The sequence below is a fragment of the Xiphophorus couchianus genome, chromosome 6 (genome assembly GCF_001444195.1).
Source record: "Xiphophorus couchianus chromosome 6, X_couchianus-1.0, whole genome shotgun sequence".
NCBI classification, from domain to species: domain Eukaryota; kingdom Metazoa; phylum Chordata; class Actinopteri; order Cyprinodontiformes; family Poeciliidae; genus Xiphophorus; species Xiphophorus couchianus.
In genome coordinates this window covers 14028299-14040668 of record NC_040233.1, presented here as the reverse complement: position 1 = coordinate 14040668, position 12370 = coordinate 14028299, and positions in this window count along the sequence as shown.

Genomic DNA, 12370 nt, shown 5'->3' with positions numbered 1-12370 from the left:
CTGAGTTGTACTTTACCTTTCATCATGTTTTTTTCTCTAATATTGTATAATTTGAAACTTCTTGAATCTAGTCATTTTTATGAACTACCAAGGTTTCATATGTATGGCCAAAAACCTTAGTGTGAACCCCTCATAATGGCAAAGAAACTCCCACTATATGCTTTTAAAATGAGACCAACTAAGTAGTCATCCAAACAGCAGAGCACAATTTTAAGACCTTAAAATGTCACTGAAGAAGCCAGCAGCCTCATTCTATCATAAAACCAGGCAGAACATGGAATAACCTCACAATTCAAAGTGAGTGGAAGAAAGATGTCAGATTAGTAGATGGCTACAAGAAATGCATTTTTGAGGTTGTTCTTGCCGAAGGGGGTAACGATATTAGCAGGAAAGGGTATCTTCTTCAGAATATTTAACATTTCAGTAATCTCTAGTGTTTATCTACAATTCATTTTCCAGAGATGAATAAAAACTTTAGAGATCAAATGTGGGAAAGGCTTTTTTGAAATACCAGAATATTTAATAGGATGCTCCTATCCTTCGTTGTCCTATTATGAACATCATTGTTTGCCAAACTCTATTCTGACTTTTGGAGGAATCGGATGCTTTGTTTGGATGACATATAGTGTTGCAGCAACAAACACTCCAGATGAGATGCTGTCTGACATGAAACCAAGAATTAATATTGAAAATGGCAGCGTATCGACCCCTCTGTTGAATATGGTAGAGGATCAGTGATGCTTGGGTCTGTTCTGCTTTCAATACTTATGGTGACCTGGCATCATTAAAACAAATGACTTTTTGGGCCCTGCCAGTAAAGTGAAAATGGGTCTTTGTGTGAAGGAAAATGAATTAACTCACCTGGGCAAATCAACCCAGAATTGGTTTTGCAAGACATAAAATCAACCATCTTTAATGGTCGCTGCAATGCTAAATCCTATAGATCACCTGTGGGGGAACGTAGGAGGAGAAGACTGACTCGGAACGATTGAGAGATTGTGGAAAGAAGAAATGTCAGAGATACCTGAATGCTGCAGCCATGTTAAATGTTACAGAAGAGTGTTGTTTTATTTGGAAAAGAGTGGTTGTTCAATCTAATGAGAACTAAAGTGCCAATAACTCTGCCTTGCTGTAATTTCTGTGAGCAAAGAACGTTCTCCCCTCTGAAGGTTTTGAGACAAAACTTTTGGATTTTTCTAAGCCAAACCTTCAAATTTTCTTAAAGGCTTTTACAGACCCTCACCAAGGGTTCCTACGAATATGAATATGCCCAGCACTGTAACTTCATCAGAATGTTTAAAATGTGTCTGTTCAGAAATGCAGCCTTGGCAGTCTAACAAACTCATACTTGCTGAAATCTCTATTACAGAATCCTGGAAGCAAGGCTCCATTGTACAGTCGGACTGTTCTGTTTGTCTTCTTGGAAATGTGATCACTTCAAAGAACTTGTCCAACAGTCGGGAGCCATTGTAGTTCACATCATCAGATTACACGCCAGGCATTTTCTTGTTTACTTCTCTACATTCTTTAATTTCAGCTTTTCAGCAGGAACTAAATGTCTGTCATTTATGAGTAAAACAAAGGCATCCTAAGAGTAAAAAAAAGGACGTGACTCCATGAGTTATAAACAAAGCCGGGGAGAAGACCAGATTTTCAGGTTTTCCAGGTCGTCGCTTTTAAAAGTAATATGCCCTGGCAAGAAAGTGTCGGCATATTGTCACAAACTGATTCATAAATTAAGAAAAAAAACCAAAATAACAAGAAAATCAATAGGAAGCATTACAAATTGTTACTGAAGAAACATTGTAAATGTGTTTATTTACCTATACAATTTAGAGCAGAATATACAAGCTAGTGAGATTGTAAATCTCTATATATAGTAAATCTCACCAGACATAGTGAGATTTACTCACTATTTATAGTGAGTAAATCTCACTATGTATAGTGAGTATAGTGAGTATAGTATGTTTAGTGAGATGTATAGAGACTATGTATGTATCTCACTATGTATTTCACTATACATAGTGAGATTTGTGCTAACTGATCAATCAGAATATGGATGAATGTCTTACAATGTGTAAAAAATTGTTGTAAACAACAGAATCTAGACTGCAAGAAGAACGTATAATGAAATAATGGGAGCGATTGGATGGGTCGACTAAAACGCCTATTTTTAGTTGAAGATACATCAGCTCCTGCAAAGCAACAAAACAACAAGCAGCTTTCCAGGAAAGCCAGGACTAAATTACCGGTAACTACGAATGGTATGAATAGGTCTCAGCAGGTATGAAAGAGTGATAGCTCATTTGAAACTGCAAGGCCTGTTTGAATTTTGGTTACATATGTGGCTAGTTTTCATCATCAAGTGAAAAGAAAACAAAAAAATAAGGGCAACTCAAAAGCACTTGGTATTATCTGTTTTAAACATCTTTCTCATATGTTCTGAATGACTTCTCTAGATAAGGAAAGGAAGTGCTTGTCAGTTAATGACATGGGTAATCAGCAGAAGGAAGAGGAAGATCTCAAGCTTTTAGAAGATTAAAAATTGACTAAGTTCACATAAAGCTGTGAAGTAGGAGTGCAAATATTCAAATTTTGAATTTTTAGTCATTTGTTTGCCATAAAGCTTTAAAGACCGCAAATACAAACATTAGTACATCCCCATCCACTACTGGGCCCTAAAGGTCATTTTGCCATAACTAATAAAGTTCTATGAGCCTGCCAATAGAAAATACAATACAGAACACTGAGGGTTACCAAATTTAGCGTGAGGAATTTAATTTAGGTGTGGCCTTTTATCTGTGTATATATGCTTAAGATACAATAAAACACTATAGGTTAAAAAAAAATACTTTTTTACTAGAGTTTATGTAGGAGCTAAATAAGAGTCAACAGTGAACTCCTTAGATTCTCCATAGCAACGTCAGTGTTAGAACATCTCAAACTATTTAACATCGTGTTCTGCACCTTGTTGGCAGTACACCAAACTTCCTTCAGCAATGTGATGAATGTCTCAGCCTGCTGTTCTTGAAAAAAAAAGCCTCCTCTTGATGTCTTCTTCATTTTTTTTTTATTTTCCCAAACTAACATGAAAAGAAACACTATTAAAATTAGTATCCTTAAAGCACCAAAAAGAGATTTACTCAGACATGTGGATGGCTCTGTTTGCGAGAGAACATCAAACACTGCAAACATAACTCATACTACGAGTCCATCTATTAAGTCTGCCTGATTTAGTTTAGAAAGTCCATGACAATTGTAAAACAAGTCCAATCCAATTTCCAATTTTATCTGATCCATCTACATTCATTTGTGTTATCTAAGCTATAGTCTAAGCTATCAGACCTCCATCCTTCTTCCCAATCTGATGATTTTGCATTAATCCAAAATCTAATGACATCCTTCTTTAAGTCAACAGCTGTGCTTAATCACAGGCAGTGATATTTTCATATACTCGAATTAGCAACCGTTCCCTTCTACAGGCAGGATCTACAGTCCTGTACTCTAAACCTTTCTCCAGCTGGGTACAATTTTCTATACAAGCCCTGTGTGTGTGATTTTATAATGTTGCTTTAATAGCTTTGCCAAGGATGTAAATATAAAAGCTTGACACTGAAAAGTATTCTCAAGTGCATCTGATGGTCACGTTAGCACCCTCCTTAGTCTTTTGAAATACAAGGACACCTATTTCAGAACACTTGAAGTGATTATGTTCCCTGTGAGGACCACATGTTTCCCCCCACTGCTGCCGTCCATAAAACCCTTGAAGAACATGAGTCAAGGCGAAGTGGGTGGCACTCCTAAAGAAGTTGGTTCCCTTCCTCTGTTTCTGTTCCACTGACCCTCAACCACGTCTTGGTCCAGCTCTGATGTTTATGAGTGTGTGTTTGTGTTGGTTGTGTGGTTTATCCTTCATGGGGGCATCCAGTTGCTGATGTTACATTCCAGCTCGCTAAAGCTGCAATAAGCTCACTCTCATGTACGTCACTCTCCAGTCCTACAGGAAATAAGTGTTTCCTTTTACAAGTCTCCCTCTGGTTCCCATTAGGAACACAAAGCTGAACGTCAGGCTGAAACTTTCTGGGCACATTTCTCTGAGTCAGTCTGTGCTTACGAAATGGAGTCGTTTTGTTGAGTCATTTATCAGAGATCATCTTTAGCATGGAGTTGAGCTTTTTTTTTTTCCCAAATGGTAGGATGACACAAGATTTTATTGTATAAATTGGGCAACAGGTAAAAGATATCCTGTTGGGTCAGAGCAGCTCAATGTGTGAACAGAAACTAAATCCCTTCAAAATCATCCACTTAGTTATTTGTCAAGACCAAGTTCAAGTTTCCCAATTTTGTTCAAGATGCTGTGGCATCCATTTCTGTAAACGACAACAGATATTTCATCCTAAAACCCTGTTTCTGCAGGGTTCCAGCATAACTATCTTAATAAAGCCGTTTTTATTATATTGTAAAAACAAGTCTCCTAAACATTGTTTAGTTTTAATATTTATTTTTAGACCTAACTTTACTATCTTCAATAAAGTCACATCTTGCTCATTGTAACAACGTTTTCCCAGATTGAGGTTTACAGAAATGCAAAAAGTCTAGTCAAACTTCAGGACTGTTCATGGTGTACCCCGCCTCTTGCTCAGTTACCAAGGGAGAAAAGACAGGCAGCCTTCCCAGAAGAGTTTAAGCTATTCTAGCTGCTCAGGGTGGGGTGACATTTTAAGAAACCTGATGGATTAAGACTGAGATGCTATACAATTTAAAATCTGTGTAAAGGCAACAAATGCTTTTGGTGTGTTCTATTTCGATTGACAATATTGCTTGACACAAGGCTTTGTCATGATGTCATTGACACTAATGATGATATGAAAAGAATAATTAATACCTTTAGATCAATCAGTATACAGTAGCTTTATACTTGTTTTTGACTTTCTTTTTTAATTTGGTTCGCAAGCTATTTGCTAAGGAGCAGTCCCTACATCCCACCTGATTGCAGCTGGATATACCGATAAATAGATTTATACTAGAAACATGGTAAAACCACAGAAATGTTATTGTGTTCTGAAAGCTACTCACAAACAGCTTTATTCTCTCCAGGCATTTACAGGGACAGGCACGTGGGACACTGGCAGTGGTTCCTCTGGGTTCTGTGGGTTGCAGAATTACTGGAATTGTTTTGGTGCTTTCTGTTGCCGCTTGGTTGGAACTGAATCTGGGGAATTTGGTGGCAGCGGCCTTTTTGGTGTGTTCCCAAAGCTATTTAGTGGTGTGGTGGCGCTCTTTAGGAGGAGCCTCCTACTTTCCAACAGCATCATTGAATCTACTTGCCCTGGAGCATGAGTGGTGTATATAGCACAAGATCTAAAACTGCAATTATAGCAATTTCTAAATGAAAATAGAACTTTGTCAAATGCATAAGTTACTTGTTTTTGGATTACTTTTATGTCCTTCTACTATTTTCTGTCATACCTTTGTGTCTGTCTTTTGAGGTTGGGCTCATTATTTATTCTCACTAATGATCAGCCCCAATGTCTCCTGCTGTGATAACAGAAAATGAATGAACACTCAAACCAAAGTCAAAGCTGCAGGAAGTCAAACATCTGGAGACAGGCAGGCAGAGGAAAGGAAAGAGCAAGGGGAGGAGGAATTCAGCCAGACATCCAATTGCTCTGGGACAATTTTACATAATTAGTATCTTCTGTTTTCTCAAGGGCTTCCTCTCTCTCTGGCCCCCTCCACAGTATGTGTGCAAGAGAGAGAGAGACAGCGAGAGAGAGAGAAAGAGGGAGAGAGATATATATAGAGAGAGAAGGAGAGAGAGAGAGAAAACAAAACAGAGGCTATTGTAATGCTCTTTCCTCATAAGCTGCAGCCAAGGCCGCAACCCACAGCCCACATGAGTGCATGCAGGAAAAGTTATTCTTTAGGAGGGTTACTTATCTATCACTGGTTTCCTCTCAGGAACAAGAGTTTCATCATGACCTTTCCCTTCCCACAACTTTTAAATTAGACCCACTACATCCTAAAGCATTGTTCAGAGCAGCACATATATTTCCCAAATAGATGTTTCACATTTATAGCTTCCCCATCTGACTATTGGACCGTAGCACTGTAAAATACACTTTCCTCAGGAGGCATATTCTTTTCAGCCAGCAGTTATGATTTCAGATGTCACCTTAAACCTTTTTCAGGGCGTCCCTATGCCAGCAATGAACCTTTTCTGGAATCACTTTGTGCCAGCCTAGATGTAATTCAATTTACTTTATTTATATACAAATTATAGCAATAATTTGTATTATGTAAAATGGGAAGTCTGTCAGGAGAAAAAGAAACTACTTAAATATTTCATTTACAGATGCAGACATTTGTTATTTGTTTACATTTCACAGTCAATTGATAAACTGTCAATGTTCCTCATTGGCATTTTATCCAGACCAGAGTTACTTAAATTTTGTACTTTGCCTACCAGTCTGCTTTCTTTGTAGTTGAGTACTTTCTTGATTTATAGAGATAAATATTCATAAAAATGTCCAAATCCCCTCTCCAGTATAATTGAATTGTATATTATTCTCCAGGATGGTTGTATTGAAACTTATTTCCATTTATTTTGACTTTAAGTCTTATTTGGACCAGTTGACTCTTTTATAAATGTTATCAAATGTAGCTTGGAAAAGAGAAATGTCTCTTTATCAAATTAAAAATAACTCCATATATAAGTCGATATAATTTAGTCATGAAACCACATATTTACAGATAATTATGAAGAAAATATAGGAAAATTAATTTTAAACTGAGGTGAGTGAAAGTGGGTGCAAAAAAAGACATATGTGAAAAAAAGACATAAGTGGATAAAAAAAAATGATCAAAAAGAGAAACAACCAGTATCCATTTCGCTCAATATGTTTATTCTAATTAAATTCACAACAAATTGAAATAAAATGTAAAAGAATGCTTAAAGAAGAACCACATAATGGAAAATTGTGGATGGATTTTTATGGATTCAGTTCTCAAGCATGAGTAGTATCAGATTATTATTCAAAGACTAAACAACGCTTGTTATTTGAAGGCTGAAAATGTTTCTTCAAAGTCTTCTGTTTATGAAGTGACTCCAGTTTTGTTCTGTGCTAATCACCACTTTTTCACACAAATAATAGTGTCACAGAGTAAAGTTTAAAAAATGAGGACGATGTTATACTTACCATCTAGAACTTCATAACCTCGAAACCTGTGCTAACAGGGAAAGTATCTAAGTCTTTTTTTATAACACTGACAGAAATTTAATTTCAGCAGAGCATCACAATATTTCAAGTCCAAAATCCTTGCAGTTTCAGTATGTGAAACATTTCAACTGTTTGGATGCATGCTTGGTGTGGGAGCAATGATCTTATCCTGAATGTGACCTAAAACAAAGGAGGTGATTGTAGATTTCTGGAGAAATGGGAATTGGTTAAACACTATTTACATCATGTGATAACTGAGGTGGTGGAGGAGTATACAATCACATTCCATAAATTAGATAAATTAGAGCATGAGTTTGACATTATTGAATATGACTGTTAATGTCTCGGCATTCACCAAGACAACAGACGAGACTGGAGACTCTACAGTAAAGCTGTACACAAGGAGGGACAGAAAAGGCTGTATTTCTTGAGCTTAGGTTCTTAAGTGTTGACCTCGAGATCATCTGTTGTAGAAGCAGATGATGGTATCTGCCCCCCCAACAGATCATCCTGTTTGGGAAAAAAAAAAGGAAAAACATGGTGGTTAAGAATGCTGGTTTTGTTCTGGAGACTGTGGAACCTCTACAGATGATTATGAAATGAAGGATCCTTTCTAAATTGAAGAATGTAATGGACAGACCTGAGCATCTTCTTCATGCAAAATACTGACCGCTACAGGAGGTAATTCAATATCAATATCAATATCAATATCAATATCAAACAATCTATCAATCAATCAGGTTTTATTTTTTTTGTTTAGCATATTTCAGCAGTTTTCTGGAAGTTTGCTCCAGATTTGTGAAGCACAGAAACTGAAAGCTGCTTCTCCATGTTTGGTTCTGGTTCTGGGGATGCAGAACAGACCAGAACCAGAAGACTTGAGTGGTCAGCAAGGTTGATACAACAACAGCAGATCTTTAATGTATTGTTGTGATAAGCCTTTCAGTGATTTTTAAATGAACACAATTTAAAGTCTATTCTCTGAGCTACAGAGCTAAAGAACTATCCAGACTGTAGCTAGTCCTTTGACCTTATACAGGTCAAATCTCAGAACAACCTTCTGTTATCTGAGAAACCGTGTAGCATGTGCACGTATGTCTGATGTATGATTTTTGTGGTGAGACAGAAAGAAACTATTTATAGTCACAGAGGTGGTCTTACAGGGTAAACATTTGTACTCAGTGGAAAGATGAATCTGAGTAACTTACATCCTGTGGTGTGCACTGACACACACTCACCTTCCTGTTTGTCAGGTGAAAAGGAAGCTAAATGTACAGTGCCCACGCAACAACAAACATTTAAGAGAGACAAAAATAAAAGACACCTCCGCAGTGCTATGACTTTTTTCCACTGGTTAAGATCAAATACACTCAGTGCCAGTTTCCTATTGTTAAAACAACTGTAACTCACAGATTTTTTTGCAATTTGACAATGCCACAATTAGTCTTACGTGTAGGTTCATCAGGACTGTCCAATGGAAGGCTGCAGGTCGTCACCTTATGTGATGAGTATTGATTTTTCTTGCAACTCTCAGGTTGAAGTCTCTATGATGACCTCACAATATGAAGGGTGGCTCCATCATGAATTGCTGATAGGATGTGAGGACGCTGTAGACTGGAAACCTGCTGCCATTTGTACACTCAACAGTCTACTTGAGGATTATTGCTACTAATGCCCATTCTTCTGCTACGCCACTGTTTTAATCTTCTAATGGTTTCCATTCTGCAGGATAAGACACCATTTCACAGAGCCTCTAAAACCAACAGATTTAAATCTCATTGAAGACCCTTGGGAATTGTTAGCAGAGATTTGCACCATGAGACTGTTTGTATGCAATACACAAGAGTACACATAAGGTCCAAATTGACTCCAATCCAACGCTACTTTGATCGAATCTCTAAAGAAGCTAAAGTGAATATAGATCATCAGTGTTATTAATTATATCAATTTTTTATTTTTTCTGTGTCAGCACACACTAAGGCAGCATTTTTCATAGCTCTGAAAACATCACATCCTCAGCCTTGAATAATGTGCGGACAGCTTGTGTGAGAGACTGTTAATCCACTAATGTCTTTGGTGGGGAGACACTGTGCTGACTAGACAGAAAGTCACAGCACTGTGAAACAGATGGCCAGAAAACTGTAATGCAGAGGATGCAGCGAGACTCCAGATTAAGCTTTCTAAACGGCTCTTTCAGGGCACGTGCAGCAAAGAGATGATATATTACACCCCTGCATTCGGGTTGAGTTTTACCACAGATACATACAATAACAGCAGCAACTAGACATACAAATAATAAATAAGTACTCACTATTAGTATCATGCAACAGAAGCATTCAAACGATGAAAGAAAGCGTTCTGAGCATAGTGTGGCTAACTGTACTCATGAAATGCATTAGGAGATATAATGGGTCTGACAGTCCTCTCCTTGCTGAACAAAATCATTGAGAATGACACATAAATACCAAACAATATGTTAAAAAGAAATAGTTTAGAAGCTGGTTTAGTCTTTCATGCATCTCCAACAGGGTGTGGAAAAATACAAGTAATCCAGTTACCATATAGCATAAGAACGATAAATTCAAAATAAGGCTCATTGGACATAACCCGAAAGAAGAAAGCTGATTCACTATGCGGTGTCACTCAACCTTGGCTTCCTCCAGTTTCTCCCTCTTCATCATGTGACCAGCTTATATTGACTTCCATAGAGTCTGCTGACATGTAAATGTCTCATGACTTGAGTTTGTTGGTTGATATGGAACTTAAAATAACTTCCAAAGAGGTAGTATTGTTGCATCATACTTCTCCATCACAGTCATGCTTTGTACAGAATAAGAAAATCCCTTGTGATTCACAAGTTTCTCCCTTGTGAGAAACTGTACACATGATAATGGTGTTGGCCTATCATGTGGGGAGTATACACAGCGCCTTGTAAAAGTGATCATACTTCTTGAGGTTTTTCAACTTGTTTTTAATGTTTCAACAAAAAACAAAATCAATGTATTTTATTGGAGCTGTATGTGGCACACCAACAGAAAGTAGCACATAATTGGGAAGTGAAAGGAAAACATGAAAAGTAGCATAAAAAATAGCTTCCCTTTCAGTCACCTTTACTCTGATACCTCTGAATAAATTTTAATTCAAACAATTGTCTTCAGAGGTTTGCCTTTGTGTTATTTATTTGTCAGTACAAATAAAGGGGTCCTGTGAAAACCTCACGCTTTTGTTAGGGAATATTAGTGAACAAAACCATCAGGAAGAAACACACCGGACAGGTCAGGGATAAATATGTGGAGATGCATATAGAAAAATTATGACAAAACATCATCATGTATCTAAACTTATAGACTGGAGCCATTGTTGAAAGAAATTTGCAAGGAGTCAATTTTTAGTTCTTTCAATAATTATGTAGGAGACTCACCAACGTTTTGGCCTACAAGGTCAACGCCTTTCTATGCAGGTATAATTTCAAGGAAAGTTGGTTCTACAAAGCATTGACTCAAGGGATAGACGAAATACTTCTACTTTACAGTTATACTCCAACTTGTGTGGATCTATCACATAAGATCTCCATGAAATACATTGAAGTGTGTGGTTGTCTATAATATTTTCTCTCCATACTAAATCATATGAAGATTTTCTTTTGAAAATCCAAATGTAAAATCATTTAAATCATTTAGATTTATATAGTTGTTTTTCTACTGAATGTTTTCCCCTGTAAGCTGTTATTGTCAGCTACAACGCAAGCATTTTTTTTTTTTTCTTTTCACCATGAATTCTCCAGAGACTTCTTTCTTTGGTTGACAATCAAGACACAGAAAAGCCTCCTACTACAAGTATGTTCGAGCTGCAGTCAATCTGCAGTAGAAGGAGTTGTGTTGTAGGACCAGGCTCCCTGGTTCCTCTCACACATATCAAAGGGACACTTTGTGCTCTGTTCATTTTTGTGCTGGGGCTTCCAAACCCCCCATCAGGCTTTTTTGAACACTGATTTATATTCAAGCCATTAAAACACACCTGGAAGAAAGACATAAATCTTATCTGTCATTTCTAAATGAACTGTCCAAGATGAAGAGATTAAAAGTAAACAATACCGCTAAAAGATAACATGATCTTTTTTCTATTGGTCTTTAAATTTCACTCACACCCTTGACAACATCTGTCCCCGTTTCTCTTCTTCTGTTGTCTTTTATCACTTCTTTTTTCCTCCCCAAAAAGCAGAACAGACACTAGCCTTAAAGAGCGGTTCCAGACCGGAGCAGACTGATTTTAGGGGAAATCCCATAATGTGGATCATCTGACACACTTGCACTCACACACAGCCATGTTTCACCATGACACACACTTCAGCTCAGATGAAAAGCTTGTGCTAAAACAACACAGAAGGCTTTGAGTCCAGTTATGATTTATGTGTAAATTCTCTAAAAAACACTGAAGCACAAAGCATAAAGATTTAAAAGAAACATGACAATTTGTTGGGAAAACAGAGCAATGACCTTTTGTCTGATTAAAGACAAATGAGGTTGTTTAAACAAGGAGAAGTGATATAAAACAGTCTTGGTATAAGATCATAGTACAATCCTTTTTTCAGTGTTGATCTTTATTGGCAATCAAGACAATACTATCTAGACCTTGACCACCCCAGGCACTGAAATGCACATAAAGAGAACCTGATTTGAGAGGAACATTGGAAAAACCCACAACCTGATGGTCTGACTGACTGGAAGCCAAATCAGAGTGGTGAGGTAATGGGATTATTGTTCTATATTTCAAGATGTTTTGCCATAGCCAAAACAGCTCTATGACTTTGCTTCCTGAAGCAAGTGACTTGGACCCTGTGAACCCCTTAGAGCTGAAAGCATGATGAATGACTTTTCTCTGTCAGCTGGCCATTTTGGATTCATCCCAAGTCTGAGTGTGGGAATCAGGATATTTTAGGAAGCATAAAGTAGAAATCAACTGCAGTGTGTGGAGGAAAGAATTTGTTAATATTAAAATAGTAGAAGAATAACATGTGAAAAAAAATCTGGATAATTTGGTTTAAAGACTTTGTTTAAATGTAAGTTTCTGAACTAGAGTATTTTATGTAATGAAATATATGCTCCAATATGTGTTTCAAAGATTGCATATAAATCCCTTAAATGACCTGC